This window comes from Amblyomma mixtum, chromosome 3 (genome assembly GCF_055824585.1).
Source record: "Amblyomma mixtum isolate Tamu chromosome 3, ASM5582458v1, whole genome shotgun sequence".
NCBI lineage: Eukaryota > Metazoa > Arthropoda > Arachnida > Ixodida > Ixodidae > Amblyomma > Amblyomma mixtum.
The window spans coordinates 160,481,637-160,499,380 of NC_143014.1; positions in this window are offsets into that span (position 1 = coordinate 160,481,637).

Genomic DNA, 17,744 nt, shown 5'->3' on the forward strand with positions numbered 1-17,744 from the left:
CTAGTAGGATCCCATATCTTGTTTCAAGGAAACGTCCAAAGGCAAACACCTGCAGCGTCGTCACCACGCTTCATCCGCTGAGGCACTTGGATACTCGGAAGTGTCCAGAAGAGCGTGTTGTCGGGCTAGTAGGATCCCATATCTTGTTTCAAGGAAACGTCCAAAGGCAAACACCTGCAGCGTCGTCACCACGCTTCATCCGCTGAGGCACTTGGATACTCGGAAGTGTCCAGAAGAGCGTGTTGTCGGGCTAGTAGGATCCCATATCTTGTTTCAAGGAAACGTCCAAAGGCGAACACCTGCAGCGGCGTCACCCCGCTGTTGACAAATGAGCGAGGCGCGGTTGAATGGCAGACGCTCGGCTCCGCAGGTGGCAGGAGGCGTTGAGTCATGTCACCCTGGCAGATGCACACACAAAGTCGCAGGGTCAATACTGCTACGTTGGGTGCCGTTTAAGGGGAACTCCGGAAAACACGTCGTGGCAGTTAGACAGAAGTGGTGGTACGTGGAACCCAGGAGTCGTATCTGTCCCATCGTGCCTGGTTCCACCTTTCATGAGGTCGCATGGAAGCGCGTGCATGAAAAAAGACCACTTTCGCAGAACCACACACTGCCTCTGGGAATGGCCTATGTGGATACAGGTGTGACGGGGACACACAAAGAGATTTAGGGGGGGGGGGGGGGGTAGAGACACAACAGCACGTCCGCCGCCCGAAGTGGTCTCGGAGTGGTTGCAGCGAACGCTGCTGCGCGCAGAGACCGGGTGTTGTGTCCTTTTGGTCACAGCTGGGCCCAATGGTTCTTCTCGCTTCATTGACAGCTGTAACAGTCTCAACCAGCAAAGTCCAAAGCCCAACAAGCAGAAAGCGCCAAACCAACTTTAAGACCTGCCAAGCTGTCTGCGGTCAACAAAACCTCCTTCGAGTAAATGAGCTGTCGCGTGAAATTTACGTCCTCCTCCGAAAGTTTCCAAGTTTGACCAAACCAGAATACACAGAGCTTGTTTAGCCAAAAGGGAGGAAAAATTCCTAAAATTTTGAAGGGTGCCGTAGCACGGTTTATGTCACAGAAAGCCACCTCCCGTGAGAGCATAAAGGGAAGGTGGAGCTGCTGAACACACATACAAGACAGATAAAAAATGATTCCCGCTAAAGCAAAAAAAAAAATACAAATTTGCCTAGCGAATTAACGTCTGGGGAGTCTGGAAAGGGCATTATACGGGAAAGCTTCGGCTGAGGCGATGCAGCGCTGCCATTACCTCGCACTTTACTGCAACGCATGTAAACTGAGTCCCGCAATGCCAAGCTCCAAAATTTCGCTCTCATCCTTGTACATGAGAGTTAAGGGAACAAAAAGAAACAAGCAATAAACTGAACAGGATTATTCCTCGAAACCGTCCAGAAACAGCGTTACGATTAGAGGAATTTACTGGTTCCTATTCTTCAGCCGCCCCCTGCGCGGCCGTGGTCCGATAGCTGCTCTAGCAGGTGCAAAATGACACAAGGCTAGGAACTTCAGCTTGGGACTCTGAACTGTTCCTCGTCCAAGTCTCGCGGTTCTGAAGTTTAGCTGACGCTCAGAAAGCAGAAAGCGAGAAGGGAGCGAACGAGTGCTAGGGCAGTGCCAGCGCATCCGCCTCTCTCGGATTGGGTTCGCGCGTGGCGTCCCCTTAGCTTGAGTTCCCTTCATGCGACGGGTGCAAACTCTTGAGCGCTGAGGTGCCAAATTGGGGCGGTTACACGGCTGTTCGGTTTTTCGTGCAGTAGTCAACATGAGCCACACTTTCCCGTTCATTAACATTCCCCGTTTGGCCACCTCTATACGCTGCCGCTCTGTGGAAACCCTCGCTCTTGGTTTGCGTGGCGCGTCACTAGCTATAGCGGAGCCGTCATGGGTTAAGTCGCCGGCGTCCGCCTGATCGTCAGTTTGTGATCCAGCCTGCGCTGGCTCACCACTGTGAGAGTTTATCAGGCTTACAGGGCCATGTTTCCCCACTTCACCCGCGTGCTCTGCTGGCGCTGCGAATTTTCGAGCCTTCGAAATCGTGAGGACCTGCGCAGCATTATCTTCAAAACTGAGGCCTTTTTCTTCGGGCAGCATATCCGAGCGATTTGAGAAAATCGAGGGGTGCTGCATAGGCAGGTTTTGGGAGATGGCTGCCTCGGTCAGACGCACCCCGAGCGGGCTCTCGATCGCGACGCGGGCAATAAGTGGGTCGTGTTGGATACCTTTCCTATCCTTATACTGGCGGTATAGCGGGCCAGAACGGAGTTGGAAAGTTATGTTCTTCCGTGACACACCCATGTCACTTTGGTGACTCAAGTTTCGTAGAGTTTGGTCTTTCTCTTGCTCAGCGGTGAACGTTTCTCTGTCCACACGAAGGAGTTCGAGAAAGCCATCTGAGTGGGGCAACACTAGATTCGTATTCAATTCCTCACCTAGCCCCAGCTCATCACTTGCGCCTGATTCGGAAGACTCACTGTAGCTTGCACTACTATCGGTACTCTTTACCCCTGTGCTCGAAGTGAGTAAGTCCTGGGCTGGCTCGTCATTAGGTAGCGCGGAGCCGTCACGGCTTAAGTCGCCGGCGTTCGTCTCATCGTCTGTTTGTAACAAAGCCTGCTCTAGCTCATCACCGTGAGAATTTACAGGCTTCGGGCTTACAGGTGCAGGTTTGGCCTCTTCAACTACGTGCTCTGCTGGCGCTGCGAATTCACGAGCCTTCGAAATGGTAAGGACCTGCGCAGCGTTATCTCCAAAACTAAGGCCCTTTTCTTTGGGCAGCCTATCCAAGTGATTTGAGAAAATCGAGGGATGCTGCTTAGGCAGGTTTTTGGAGACGGCTGCCTCGGTCAGACGCACCCCGAGCGGGCTCTCGATCGCGACGCGGGCAATGGGCAAAGACACGCAGTTTTCATTCCCGATTTTAATTTCTTTTCGCGCCGAAACCTCCTGATTTAATGTCGAATTAATCTCGGCGCGCTTCGCCTCTAAAATTTGTTGCAACTCCAAACGCTTTAGAGCAAGTTGCCTTTCATCGGCTTCCTTGAGACGAAGGCGTTCTTTTTCAACCCTGTCGGCCTCCTCCTTAGCGGCTTTCTTGCGGTAAAGGCGTTCTTTTTCAATCCTGTCAGCCTCCTCCTTAGCGGCTTCCTTGCGGTAAAGGCGTTCCTTTTCAACCCTGACGGCCTCCTCCTTGCGTTCTTTTTGAACCCTCTCGACCTCCTCCTCAGCCTTCCTGGTTCCCTCCTGAATGACCTCCCAGGTCTCCAAAATTCCGTCCCCCTCAGCACCACATTCCTTAATAGCCTCAATCAGCTGCGGCTTTCGGTGGCTTTTCCTGGCCTCAATACCCAGCTCTTCACACAGCAAAGTCAACTCTGGCTTCTTTAGTTTGCTCAAATCCATGGCAACTTCCGAACGAAGACTTTCAAAACAAGCTGCTACGTGAAATGCTTAAGCGAGCACGTGCAGAAAAACAATCTACAGGCAGTGATAAATTTCCAGAGTTATCAGCCTGGCAGATTCTTAAAGAAAGTCAAGCGCTCACCACTGCTGAAGCCAGGACCAAGCGTGGACGATCCCGCCGCTGCCAACCAGTTGATGTGTTTTGCCGGGCTAGTAGCGTGTTCCACCAGGCATCGGGTCCAGGAGCACCGCCGCTGGTCCATCGTCTTCCTCGGCTGAGGCCCTTGGATACTCGGAAGTGTCCAGAAGAGCGTATTGTCGGGTTAGTCGGATCCCATATCTTGTTTCAAGGAAACGTCCAAAGGCGAACACCTGCTGCGGCGTCACCCCGCTGTTGACAAAAGAGCGAGGCGCGCGGTTGAATGACAAACGCTCGTCTCCGCAGGTGGCAGGAGGCGTTGAGTCATGTCACCCTGGCAGATGCACACACAAAGTCGCAGGGTCAATACTGCTGCGTTGGGTGCCGTTTAAGGGGCACTCCGGAAAACACTTCGTGGCAGTTAGACAGAAGTGGTGGTACGTGGAATCCAGGAGTCGTATCTGTGCCATCGGGTCTGGTTCCACCTTTCAGGAGGTCGCATGGGAGCGCGTGCACGAAAAAAGACAACTTTCGCAGAACCACACACTGCCTCTGGGAATGGCTTATGTGGATACAGGTGTGACGGGGACACACAAAGAGAGTTAGGGGGGGGGGGGGGGGGGGTGTAGAGACACAACATGGCTACGTCCGGAGTGCACTGCTGTTCTTTCCCTGTAGTTCGGTCTTTGATGATGCATTTTCGCCGGCGCAGCGCCAGATTGCCAGTACCTGTCTCGAATGCCCTGTACCGATGTTCTGGTGCTCGGCTGCTGACCCGAAAGACGCGGGTTCGATCCCGGCCGCGGCGGTTGCATTTCTTTGGAGGAGAAATTCTAGAGGTCTGTGTACTGTGCGATGTCAGTGCACGTTAAGGAACCCCAGGTGGTCGAAATTTCCGGAGCCCTCCACTACGGCGTCTCTCATAGCCTTAGTCGCTTTGGGACGTTAAACCCCATAAACCAAACCAAACCAAACCGATGTTCTTTCAGCCGCTCATTCAGGCAACGACCCGTCTGGCCGACGTAAACCTTGCCGCATGAAAGGGGAATGGAGTACACCACACCCTCCACACAGTCGACGAAGGGGTTCTGATGTGCCGTGTTACACCGCCGACGCTCGCCATCTCCCTTGTTAACACGTGCGCTCAGAGTGCCTAATTTCACAGGGGCCGAAAAGACGACGTTAACCTCACTATGCCGACCAATCTTCTTGAGGCAGTGTGACACATTGCGTATACGAGGTCTGTTAGAAAAGTATCCGACCTTTGGCCGTAGAAAAAAAAATGGCATAAATGGAGCGTTGGAAACCTAATTACCTTCAAAGTAGTCTCCTTCGGACTTCACACACTTCTCCCAGATGTGCTGCCACTGTTGGAAGTATTCCGAAAAGGCCTTTTTCGGAATGGAGTTTAGCTAAGCTGTCGTTGCCGCCATAATGTCCTCTCTTGTCTAGAATTGCGCTCCTTTCCATGGCCTTTTGATTTTTGGAAACAGCCAGAAGTCGCAGGGGGCCTTACCAGGAGAGTAAGGAGTGTGTTGAACTACAATGGTCTGGTTTTTAGCCCAAAAAGTCTCAATCGGGTGCGAAGAATGTTCAGGAGCATTGTCGTGATGGATGCGCCAATTTCCTGTTGACCGCAACTCCGGTCTCATGCGCCGCACAGCATCACGTAGGCGACGGAGGACATCCCTGTTGTACTCTTTAAGCATTGTTTGACCCTGGGGCGTGCGTACGCGTGGTGTTCCACACAGCGAGAGTCCGAGAAAGCAGTCAGCATCACTTTGACGTTGCTGACCATTTGGCAGGCCTTCATTGGTCGCGGCGACGTGGAATGCTTCTACTGTGACGACTGGGATTTGGTTTCCGGGTCGTACCCGTACACCCAAGACTCGTAACCAGTGATTATGGTGTTGATGAAGTCGGGGTCACTGTTTGTGGAATCCAGCGTGTCCTGTGAGACTTCAACACGAAGCTGCTTTTGCTCCACCGTGGGCAGCTTCGGCGCGAATATCGCCGCAACTCTCTTCATGGCCAAATCTTCGGTGATAATGGAATGGGCAGAAAAACTACTGATGTCCACCTCTTCCGCAATTTCTCGGATAGTCACACGACGGTCCCGTATCACCAGAGCGTTCACTTCGGCAATGATCTGGCCATTTCGGCATGTTGATGGCCGACCGGAGCGTGGCTCGCTCTCCACCGATGTGCGGCCATCTTTAAACCAGTTGTACTATTGCTTAATTTGTGTGCTGCTCTAAGCATCGTCACCGAAACCCGTCTGAATATTTCGAATGGTTTCCAATTGGCTGTCGCCCCGTTTCTGGCCAAAATTTGATGCATTAGCGCTGCTCCTGTCGCACCGCCATTTTGCTTGCACTAAAAAACGGACGAGAGCACTGCGCACTACCTCACTCAAACGCTGCCTCCCAGCGACTGACGCTATCGGCAGGCGCGAAAAAATTCGTGCATGCGCACGACACTTCAAGGTCTGCTGGTGCAAGCGCGCTTGTTTCATATCCATTAGGTGTTCGCAAAAAAAAAATTAAGGTCGGATACTTTTCTAACAGACCTCGTATACGGCACAACGACCACTCTTCCTTTCTGCGGCGGTTCTTCGATCCCGTGGCTGGCTCGTGCTTCTTGTTTTACTTCCTTCAAAAGGCGTTGACTAACACAAGTAACAGTTCCCTGAGGGTACCCAACGTCAAGAAGACGAGCAACCTGACCGTAGAAACTTTCTTGCATGGAATGAGCGCAAGATTTTTGGATAGCGTTCTTCAGGCACAAGCCAGCGATCCCTCTCAGTCAACTTGGAGTGAGCCGAACGGAACGGTAGCAGCTTCTTGCAGCTCCGAGGCTCATATTTCCAGCAAGTATGGCCTACTGAAAACCTGAGCCTTAAATCTAAAAACCGGCGAGTATGTTTTTGCAGGCTAGTTGGTGCCTAAGCATTCTGGGATTTTTGCGCAAAAGACACGACACAAAAGACACGAGGTGTCTTTTGTGTCGTGTCTTTTGCGCAAAAATCCTAGGATGCTAAAACCGGAACGAACCTTCTAACGGCACCTCGTGTGTCACTTGCAATGGCTTCAGGCATTGCCTAAAGATCTCAATAACATCCGAGATCGCGGTCTCAGCTTCAATATCCGTCGTATGGTCGAGGAGCACTAGGTAGTCGTCTACAAAACGAAATACCTTGACCACGACAGACCCTGTTAAATTTGTTAGCAAGCTTCTGTCCTTCCTGGCTAGAAATAGGTCGCTGAGAACTGGGCAATGCAGGACCCGATGCAGATCCCACTCTTTTACGTGTACAGGTTTCCTTCCCACTGCGCAATAGTTGATTTGAGGTACACAGTAACCAACTCAAGGAACCCGCCCACAGATATACCTGCAGTGTTCTGAAAGCCAACCGCTCCGTAAGTTTCGATGCTTTCTTCCACGCATGTGAGCAATTCCTCCTGTGGAATCGAGTCGTACAGGTCTTTAACGTCTATGGAACATAGCCACCGTCCTTCGTGGGACCCCTTGAGATACTCGATTACGTCACTCGAACCTCGTACCTGAAAAGGGTCGTCAATAGCGAGCAAATAGAGCTTTTGCTGAAGGAACACAGCTAGTGATTTTTGCCATGAGCCATTCTCGGAAATGATAGCACAAAGATGCTACTCCGGCTTGTGGGTTTTCACGGTTAATAACACCCTTACTTCAGACCTCTCACTGTTCTGGATGGAACGGACCAGGGCCTCTAAGTTCATTTCCTTATACAGCTTTTTAGCCTTCACCTTTACCCTCTTAAGCGCAGTGCGGAGTTGCTCTTCTTGAAGAAGTGACAAGCAAAGATATTTCTTTTTGTTCTTTAGAAATCAGTATTTAAGCACAATTTTCACCAATTAAACGCAAGTTGGAAGTCAGCGCTTGTGGGTCCTCGTTCTTCGTCGTGTGTCTTGCTGGTTTGCGCTGGTATTTATACGCAATGGATCACCAACTAGCCCGCACTCTTACCCTACTGATTTTTAATTTTTTAATGCTGGTATTTTTTTTACGTATGCGCGTGGGCTAGCAAAAAAGGCTCATTGTTATACTAATCCGCTAATTTTTCTGCAAATACTCCAAACACGCGGCGCATTCTTCCAGGCCTCTCCACTTTGGTGTGAGCGAATCCCCTCTTTTGAGTTAGGCTGGGAGGTTCGATGCGTATCTTACTATGGCGGTGTGTCGTCGTGGAGCATCTTCGGCGACAGTGTCTATGCCTGGACTACGCCTTCGCGAGCTGCGGAAATGATCCGTCGCGTTAAAGCATTTGCTTGAAGCCACTATGCCAGCAGCGTTCTGCGTGCAGCTTTCGCAGCCATCAAGAGGGCAGAAAATGAAAACAAAACAAATATCAAGAGGCCCTCCAGCTAAATCAATGCGCAAAACAGATGAGCACTCGCTTAGCGTGACCTGACACTCCTTGAGTACCACTGTGCTTCACAGCAGTACATTACGCCATGCGGTGAAGCCACGAATGCACGCATGACAGCGTGGAATCATCTTGCATCTCTTTTAAATGAGAGCTGGCATACAGGTAGCTGCCATAAGCCGTCAGGCGACGCACCTGTCCCATGCATTGTGTTTTTACTACAATGTATGTGTCGGAGGACATGCGAATGTGAATTCAGTTAGAGCTATTGAGTTAGCATGTTTGGCTCCTGATATTGAGGTCCGCCTGCAGTTTCAGGCGGAGCGCGTTCACATTCACGGGCGCACAGGTGAAATAAAATATGATCATATAAAAGAAACAGTAAAGAGATATTAAACAGAATTGTTATTGGACCATTTAAGAAATATCTAGGAACCTTCGGGCACTGAGCTTCGGGTCATATTCCGCTGGGTGCTTTGCCTTCGAGCATTATTCCTGTTATGCTGTGAAAGCGCAGGCTGCGTCAGCGCTGACCAGGAGTATTGTCAGGCGGATTCAGAGGTGTGCTACTTGAACCCATGATGTTTGATGGCTTCTAATCAGCAGAAATTCTGAACAGCGTCGAGACAGTACCGCTAGGCTTTGCGGCCCATCACATTCTGTTCTGGCTCCGCTTGGTCATCAAATTTCTTTCTTAGGTCAGTAATGTTGTCAATACCCTATATTTTTTTGTTCAAAGCGATGGGGCACCTGGTGCTATCCAGGGGAACTAGAAGCGCTTGCCCCGAATTCCTGGTACTGGTTGCCTTCAAATATACGGTGCCTGTAGGTAGCGCCCACGGGTTTCAGCGAAGCTTTCGCTGTGCCCAGATAGCGAATCTCTAGTCCAGACCGGTATCAAGACTTTATGCCCATAATTCCCTACCAAAAATTCTATATCTGCAGGTATCATGGGTTTTTCTGTGTGTCTAATACATTCTTCTATTTCACCCATTGATATTTCTATTGCCCTAATAGGCTAAAGGACAGGACCTGATAGAAATTTCTACTGGTTGCCCATAGGTCAAATAGATAGGCAAATAGAGCTTGTAATTTCCTACAGGAGCACGGTTAAAATACTATGCATTGACCCTCTTCGATTTTATTCTTTGAATATTCTTGAAATCTAACTTCCTGCCTTTTTATTTTATGCCATGCAGTTGCATTTGTCAATTTTACATAAACAGCCCTCCAAAAGTGTTGACACGAAAAAGCTGGAAAACGAAACATAAGGGTCGTAACCGTTCGATAAATGTAAGGAGGCAATGCTGCCGCTTAATTCTGCCTGATTCTGCCCTGTTGACAGAAAGAAAACCAAGCCTCAAGAGCAATTCGAATTGGCGAAAGCGTCAATGTTAGAGCTCTTTCAGTCAATCCAGTCCTATTTCTGATCCCAGCCTCTACGATGGGCTCGTTGTATGAATGCCACGAAGGTCGTTGCTGGTGACGTTGAAAGCTGTCCATGCTGATGATTTAAACGGCAAGTTTACGATCCTTGTGTGGCCGTCATTATGCGGCAACGTTCCTACGCACATGCACGAACTGTAGCGCATTGTTCAGCATGTTGGACATGTGTTCACCAATGAGATGCTTCCTGGTGGCGATCACACGAGTTGCCGCTGCTGTATATCTACGCTCACCGGTTCCTGTGTGTGAAAATAAAAACAGCGCCGTTATGTGTGTCCCTACGTTTACTCTTTCCTGTTTGTTTGCGGTGTTGAATCATCATGAATTGCTGCCAACTCGCCCAATCTGCAGTGCTTCCTCAAAATGAGAGCTTGACCGCTGCAACTTTGCCGCAAGTTGTCATCTTTCTTGTTGACCGCTGCGCGCGTAACGGTTTATACCTTATAAGCAACCGCTGGTCCTCCACGGGTACCTCTGGTTCCTTTTCGACAGCGGATTTAGGGCGGATTTAAAACGCTTTAGCGTCCCTTCTACCATTCAGCCCACGGAGAATTTCAGCCCGGAAATTCGCCCGACACTCGCCCTCGATTGGCAACTAAGGCCGTCGTGAGAATAATTTAATGCGCTTTTCATGGCCCCGATTCTCTCAGCGCAGTTGATTTTGACCACTGCCTGGAGAAATACCAGACAGAGCCTGCTGTACAGCCTTATCGGCAGCAGCTTGAGAGTAGTCTATCTGTTCTTTCTTGCGGTCGTTCTTGGCTGCTGAGTACTTCGGGGTGCAGTAATGAACAGAGAAGACTCACCCATGCTGTCGTCTGTGCGCTCCGCTCGCGCACCAACAGTGCTATCGATGCGACTCGACACAGCCGAAAGCAGACGCGATGAACAATAGTTAGCGCTAATTGGGACAAAAAGTTCAGTTTAGCTCCGTAGAGTACAGCCTGCTGAGTGCGGGTGCAAGTCTCGAGCTCGTGAACTTTATTCCCTAATGGTGAACGTTGTTTACCTTCATCGTTTAGTTTTTTTGCTATGTTTTATTCTTTTTTCCGTGAGCACCCACTCGGTCAACTGCACTTGTCTCGATGTTCAATGCGCTGAAATCCCACGCCTCGAACGCTGAGTGTTATTTGACTCAAGTGAAGAGTATACCTCTAAAAGATAGCCAAAATACGTCACCGCTTGCAGGGGCTCTTGTGCCAAAAAGAAATCAAGTTTCTGTCCATGGCAGTTTATAACTGCGGTGCGGCATGTAATCTCCGGAGCACCTCCCTTCCTTAACGATGACTGCATAAGTACCTAAAATCAGTTTTCATGGCTGAGTACCACTTGGTTTTCTGTAGCCTATCAGATGTGTGTGCCGGGAGAATCTCAGCACGGAAATTCTCTCGGCTTACGGCCGGCAGTACAGAGCGGCTACTGTGCTGTCTTGTGCTTGCGTGCTCATTACCTGGGTGTATTTTAGGTATCTCGCATAGTGACCTTTAGAAAACTTTGGTTTTACTTTGAGCGGGATTTCCTTTCTTGTTCCGTGTATACTTAGTCAGCGGTGAAGTTCCTCCTAGAGATTGCTGTCCTTAGGAAGGATTATTCCTCCACTGGCTGATTTTTGCTTCATTATGTCGCTGTAGTGCAGGGAAGCGCTATAATAAGCATTGGTCATGTAATGTATGCTATGCAGCAGGCCTGCGCACGACTCACGGTTGAAAAATAAATTATACAAAAAAGCTTGTAGACGCAACGAAATCTAGCAACTGACATCCACGGATTTTACTGTGCAATGTGCCATTTGTATCACCTTCTACGTCCGGCATGCAGCGTTTTCATCCGTAGTATTATCCTCGTCCTTTTATTTGCTGATCACTTTGTGTGTTTGGTACCCGCTATAGGTAGCACTGTCAATTATGCAGCAAGTAGGTTAACATTTTGTCTTAATAACTTCTGACACACATTGGCACACTCTTGGGGTAAGAACTAGTGCTAGAGGTTAAGAAAGCTACAGTAATCACAGAGCTCCTTATATACACGGTTTGTAAGAAGCATCTTTTTTTTCGCAATCTGCAGCTTCATATTGTTTACTACTATGGCAAAATATTTCTATAGCACCAGCCTGTGATGAAACTTAAACCGAGAGGATGATGATGACATCCAGCCAGCATCCAGCTCCAAACATGGCGGATATTGCTTGCTTTAAGTAGCTTTAACAAGGTCATCAAATCATGCAGTTACATGGCGAGGTGCTAGATAAGTGGCACACATTTGTTTATTCAGAGGCCGTTACAGCCAAACATGCTCAAAGAAATATCACACTCATGCTACAAGAGACGCCGTAGGGAAGGGCTCTGGAAATTTCGACCACTTGAAGTTCTTTAACGTGCACTCACGTCGCACAGTAGACGGGCCTCTAGAATTTCGCCTCCATCGAGATTCGACCGCGCGGCCGGGATCGAACCCGCGTCTTTCGGGACAGCAGCCGAGCACCATAACCACAGGGCCAGAGCGGCGGCCTGTAGGGAATGTCTGCGAGCTAACATGCAATGGGGACGTAGGGGTGATGCAGTGGTCATGTGCAAAAGCATAAGTATTTATCTGAGTATCAAATGTGAAGTGAATCTTCCATGAAGTATAGATTGCCTGCATTTGCGAGTAGTGAACAAAGGTTAAACGTTTATTTAAAAGAGCAGAAGAGTTTTACATTGTGTTTTTAGATCCCCCAGGACCACAAGCGGCACATTCTAAACAGCTTTTATCTGTAATAACGATTAGGCTGTACCACTGGTGCCTTTTCTTCTGATATTTCCATGTGGCTGCCTATTAATAGACTAGTTGAGCATAGTGCACATTCAGTCTTGTGCGCATTTATGTAGGTTGCGCCAACCTTTTTTCAAAATACGCGCTAGCAGCATACCCAGCAACAACTTCTTAGCCCTTTTTATTATGTTCTCATAATTCAGAGGGTCTTCTGAATAGACTGCATACCTCGTAGTTTTTATTTTTATATTTATGGGCAGCAGCCTTCCGTACTCTTCAGTTCCAGTCATTGCGTTAGCTTTTAATCGCTCCGTGCCCTGTGCCACACTTTTGCTGCCGGTGTGCTTAGCAATATGTCCTCTGTATGACATGCGCATCATTAAGGTGGCGTTCTGAGGCGCGTTTCCTTGGTAGTTTTTTTTAAGCAGTTGACTGCGGTATTATTTATAGTGTGCAGTTATGCCCCTTGGCAATGTTTTAGTTACTATTTTACATGTCGTTAATAAGAAGTGGTTTTCAGATGCAATATTCTTCATGCTCTATTTTCTGTAACATGTGCAATAGCTGTGATATAACTGCTTGCAGTTTTCCTAGTACCATGCAGTTTATGACCTGACATTTTTACAGAGAGTTTAGTCCAGCTAGACAGTTAAGTAATGTGTGCCGCTTCTAGTTGAAAGGACACTGAGGACAACTCAGTCCTATATTTCTTAGTAATAATCCATTTTGTGGTTTCTTCTGCGCATTTTGATTATGGTACGGCCAAAAAAATGCACTTATTGCTGAAAACGTTTCATTTAAATTTTTTTCTCCCCATGATTCAAACTCGTGGCGTCTAGACAAAAAGGAACGCCGGGTTCACATTTTATGTGGTGAAGGGAGTTGTAGCCTAGCCTTTGGAATCTACCCCAAAAATCTATGTAAACGCATCACAGTTCACATGCGAAGTTGGTCGGTGGTGTGGGCACGTGTATTCCATTTCCTGACGTTTTCTTCTTTATAAAAGCTCCGTTTTCAGTGACCAAGTGGCATCTTTGTCATTAGTATGTGGAAATCTATCGATACAGGCCGACTTAAATTTTTCCTCAGTGTCCTTTTACTGCGGTTCAGAAGCGGGAGGTGTCTCTCAAAGGAGATCCTCCAAACAGAGGTACCGACCTATCGTCATGCCGTGTCAGTCAGCCTCCTCGAACCTGTTAGCAGTCGCAGCAGGCGCAAAGCGTTTGACAGCGATGGCGCGAAAAAAGGCCACTTTATAGAAGGGCCATCTTGGAGATCGATTTGATGTTTTATTATTGAGTTGCATTCGACTCTATCAACCGTCAATGCAGAACGTGCCCACCCTACAAGCACACCTCACAGTCCTTTAAAGGAACGGAGTGTCTAGCGTTCCGTCCAGACGGAACATTTGCTGCTGCTGCAGTTCCGTCCAGACGGAATATTTACTGCAGCTAGAGTTCCGTCCATACAATAGACAGTTTTAGTTTCACGTACACAGAAGCTTCACGTAAGTAGAGCGCTTACGGGTCACCAGTGAGCATGCGCAGAACGTGAAGTGTCTGTGTGGGTCGCACGGACGTACGTGAGATGCGGATCTTTGCGTTGCGGTCTTCACGTTGCTTGCGTACGTGGCGTTGGCGAGATGGCGGCGTCCTGCCCGCCCGCTTCACAACGATAACAGCTTCGTCTGTATTCCCTCGACGTGGTATCGTGCTGTAAGCTGCTGTATTTACCTTCAGTCGGTCCATTCTTGCTCTAACATGAAATTTTAGGTGAGAACTAGCTTTTGTTTTCCAGATAGAAATCCGTTTCAGCAGCTCCTAAGCCTGACGGAGAAGCGTTTGTGGCCGTCATAGCAACGAGTGTGCCGACGGTCTCGCGAGACCACGCGATGCTCAAAACCTCGCGGGATATCGCGAGACCCTCAGCATAGAGAGCGGGAAAAGCAAAACGGTGCACGTTTTGGCTCCACACGCAGACGTCGTCAACATGAGTGGGACACCAGCGCGCCTTCGCTTCTCGAAAAGCGATGATTTAAATATGATGCGGGGCGTGAAGGAATGCAATCCCTTTGAAGATAACATGCAACATACAGTTCGGTGGAATGAAATCACTTAACGTTTGTCAGAAGAAAGGGGGAAAGTGTTTACCGCCCGCACTGTGGCTTGGCCTGGCTCCGCTCCAAGCAGCTCGACTAAGCCAAATTAATTTTCTTTATCTGTACTAGATGGCGCGGCACAACATGCTAGCGCATTTTTTTAGGTTCTATGGCGGATCTACAGAATTTGCGTCCAGTACGTGTAGCTAAAACTGTACGAAGCGACACGAGCGTACGCTACGTAGACTGCTCCCATTTACGTGCGCGAAGGTTCTACGTACGTAAAACTAAAACGGTCTAATGTCCGTACGGTCCATACTATACAAAATGGGTGATTTCTACCCATATAAAGCATTTATTTGCCTCTGGAATAGCCAGTTGACAAAGCTGTATCCAGATGTTCTCTCTACGCGTGTATATTGCACGAAAATATCTGTCCGCGTACTGCGTTTAGTTACATCCTCAAAGGTATAACTTCCGTTCATGCATGCAGGATCGGGAAAATGACGCTGTTAGAAGCAGAGTGAAGAAACTCTTCGCGAAGTGATGTGAAGCCCTGTCACGATTTGTGCTGCAAGATGACGTAGCGCGAAAAAGACTAAGACGTACACAAACGGTCAACAAGCATTATGCAAACGCACCAACAAACCCAAGCCAAAACTCGATCTATTGTCATTTCTCACTGACTGCTTGGAAAATAAAATGATGGAGCAGAATATCCTGTCACACATTAGGCGGAACAGGATTGCTACTTTTTAAACTGGACATGCAAAAGTCTGCAAGCAAACTGGTTTCCAAATCCCTAATGCCAGCCTTAATTCCGTCTTCACATAACTCTTGTGGCAGATAATGCTGGACGGAACTGTATGGTGTCAGATACAGTTCCGTCTAGACGGAACCCCATCCCTACATGCAATTCCGTCTGGACGGAACTTTAGCACAAGTTGTAGTTCCGTTTGGACGGAACTCTAGCCACTGCCTTAAAGGAATAGAGTCCTATTGGTTTTTTCCTATTGCATTCATAAACGATAGACCAGTGCAACCGATACACCTATACAGGAATAGACAAATAGAAGCTGTATCGGTGTAGGGATATCTTGTTTCCTAATTCATTAGGAAGAAACCGATAGGATTTCAACGTGTTTCCCCCATCAGGATTTTTGCTAGGGCTCATCCTAAAACAGGTACCTCGAAAAATTGCGCCATAAGTCCGTTAGCAATATCACGTTCTCATAGCGGCTGGCTGGCTCTGCAGCGGCACATTCTCAATGCCGTTTGGCCATCCGCCGTCGGCACCCAGCGCCACCTAATCCCTATGTCGCTACGGATCGTCATGTGATGCAACCCTATATACCAATGGCCTCACCTCATCACCATTTTCTTCTTCGCTTCGTGCTAGGACGGACTCGCAATAAAGCACTTGTCTATTATAGAAGACAGGCCGCATTTGATAACATGTAGCCGCGTGTCGAAGATATATGTTTTTATTTGCACATACGTCCTACAACTAGGCGTTACGATCTTCGAAGTAGTTAGATGTTTGGAAACTGGGCTAGCTGGCTCTTGGGATGAGCCGTGGCATTCAAAAGTGTTGTTTTGCCGCATGAATATGCGCCAATCAGTCTCACCTCATCATTCCGCCTGTAGAGAAACCTAGAGACAGACAATGATACCAAACCTAAGACTGTCCCTGGCAAAAATTCTGATATAGTTTTCTATAGGTCCTATAGGAAATTCTGCAGGCCCCGTAGGAATTTCTATAGGTCTGATAGGGAGTTTTACAGGTCTAATATCTTTCTTTGTCTAACCCATAGATAGTTCTATTGGCGTCAGGAGCATGCGTGTCAGGTTCAAAGAAGAAGAAAAGAACACAGGAGAGCTTGCAGAATCTGCTAAAAAATTCTTCATCTCTATTGCCCCGGGAACATGCTAGTTGCGCCGCCTACGGCACCAGAAGGAAAGGAAAGTGCCACATCCTCGCACTAACTACACGTGCCGCATCCTCGCACTAACAACGCTTTTCAAATATTACATCATCGCTTTACCACGCCTGCTAAACAACTTCATGCACAATAACTTAGACGTGTTCATTTTCCCGATTGCACCAATATTTCTGTGATATCTGAATATGAGCTAAGTTGTTTCATTTTTTTTTTGGATCATTGCGATTGCTTTCGCAGCAGATTGCTATTGATAAATGATATTTCTGTTGGATAATTGCGTCTGTAAATTGTGTAATCATTCATCTTTTATTCCTCAAGCTTTGTCTCGTAAATGTTTCTATGGCTTTTCTGTTGCTCATGTGTAAACTATATTTTCTAGTTCTTGTGGTTTTTTACTTCTATTGATGACTGAAGTTTGAGCCAACTATACGTTTTCTTTGTGTATTAATATCTGCGTCCCGCTGCTACCCCACGACGGAGTTTAAGGCCTGTCAAGTTGCTCTGAGCAACCTTTTCCTTAAATCCCCCGTAAACTGTATGTTTATGGCAATAAAGGCAATTCAAAAGTGCTGCATGGTTGAAGGCCTTTGTTTCCTTATGTCTCTAGTTTTTGATCCCCTTCGCACCTCGTCTGGTTCTAATTTTTTATTTATGGGCTAGCTGTACAGAATTTAAGCCTTCGCAACTCATCAACTGATGTTCTCTTACCGCTTTCAAGAACATTCACTGTCACCTTCGTTGTCAAGCATCTTCAAACACTGCGTCCGTATGTGCCTTGGCTTAGCTATAATGCTTGTTTCCCAAAACCTGTAGAGCCAAAAGGTGCGCTTGGTTCGTTTACGCCTTCAGGAAGTAATGGATGCCAGTCACACTTTGTCCAGATAGTCTATGTGCAGATGACACATTTCCTCCTTTGGAATGGCAGTATATTTCCTGCCAAACTCCTGCCGTAAAACCAAGGGAATGAACTGGCCTATTGCTAGGAGCACTTGTTGGTAAGTACACCTCTATTACTGCTCCTTGTCTGAAGTGACCGTGTGAATTGAACTGATACTCCTGATCTCTCGGAGGCCGAAGGCCCTTTTTGCCGATGGCGCACATATTGAAAGCCGAAGTGCCTTCAGTCTCCGTTACAGACTGACGATGGAGCAAGAGAGTAACCATTGTCAGTACAATGCGGATGATGTTCCAAGCTTGCTTTATGTATTACAACCACACGTGTATACTTCTTTGGCTGACAGTTATGTTAGAAGGCTGTGGCTAGAGTTCCGTCCAAACGGAACTACAACTTGTGCTAAAGTTCCGTCCAGACGGAACTGCATGTAGGGATGGGGTTCCGTCTAGACGGAACTGTATCTGACACCATACAGTTCCGTCCAGCATTATCTGCCACAAGAGTTATGTCAAGACGGAATTAAGGCTGGCATTAGGGATTTGGAAACCAGTTTGCTTGCAGACTTTTGCATGTCCAGTTAAAAAAGTAGCAATCCTGTTCCGCCTAATGTGTGACAGGATATTCTGCTCCATCATTTTATTTTCCAAGCAGTCAGTGAG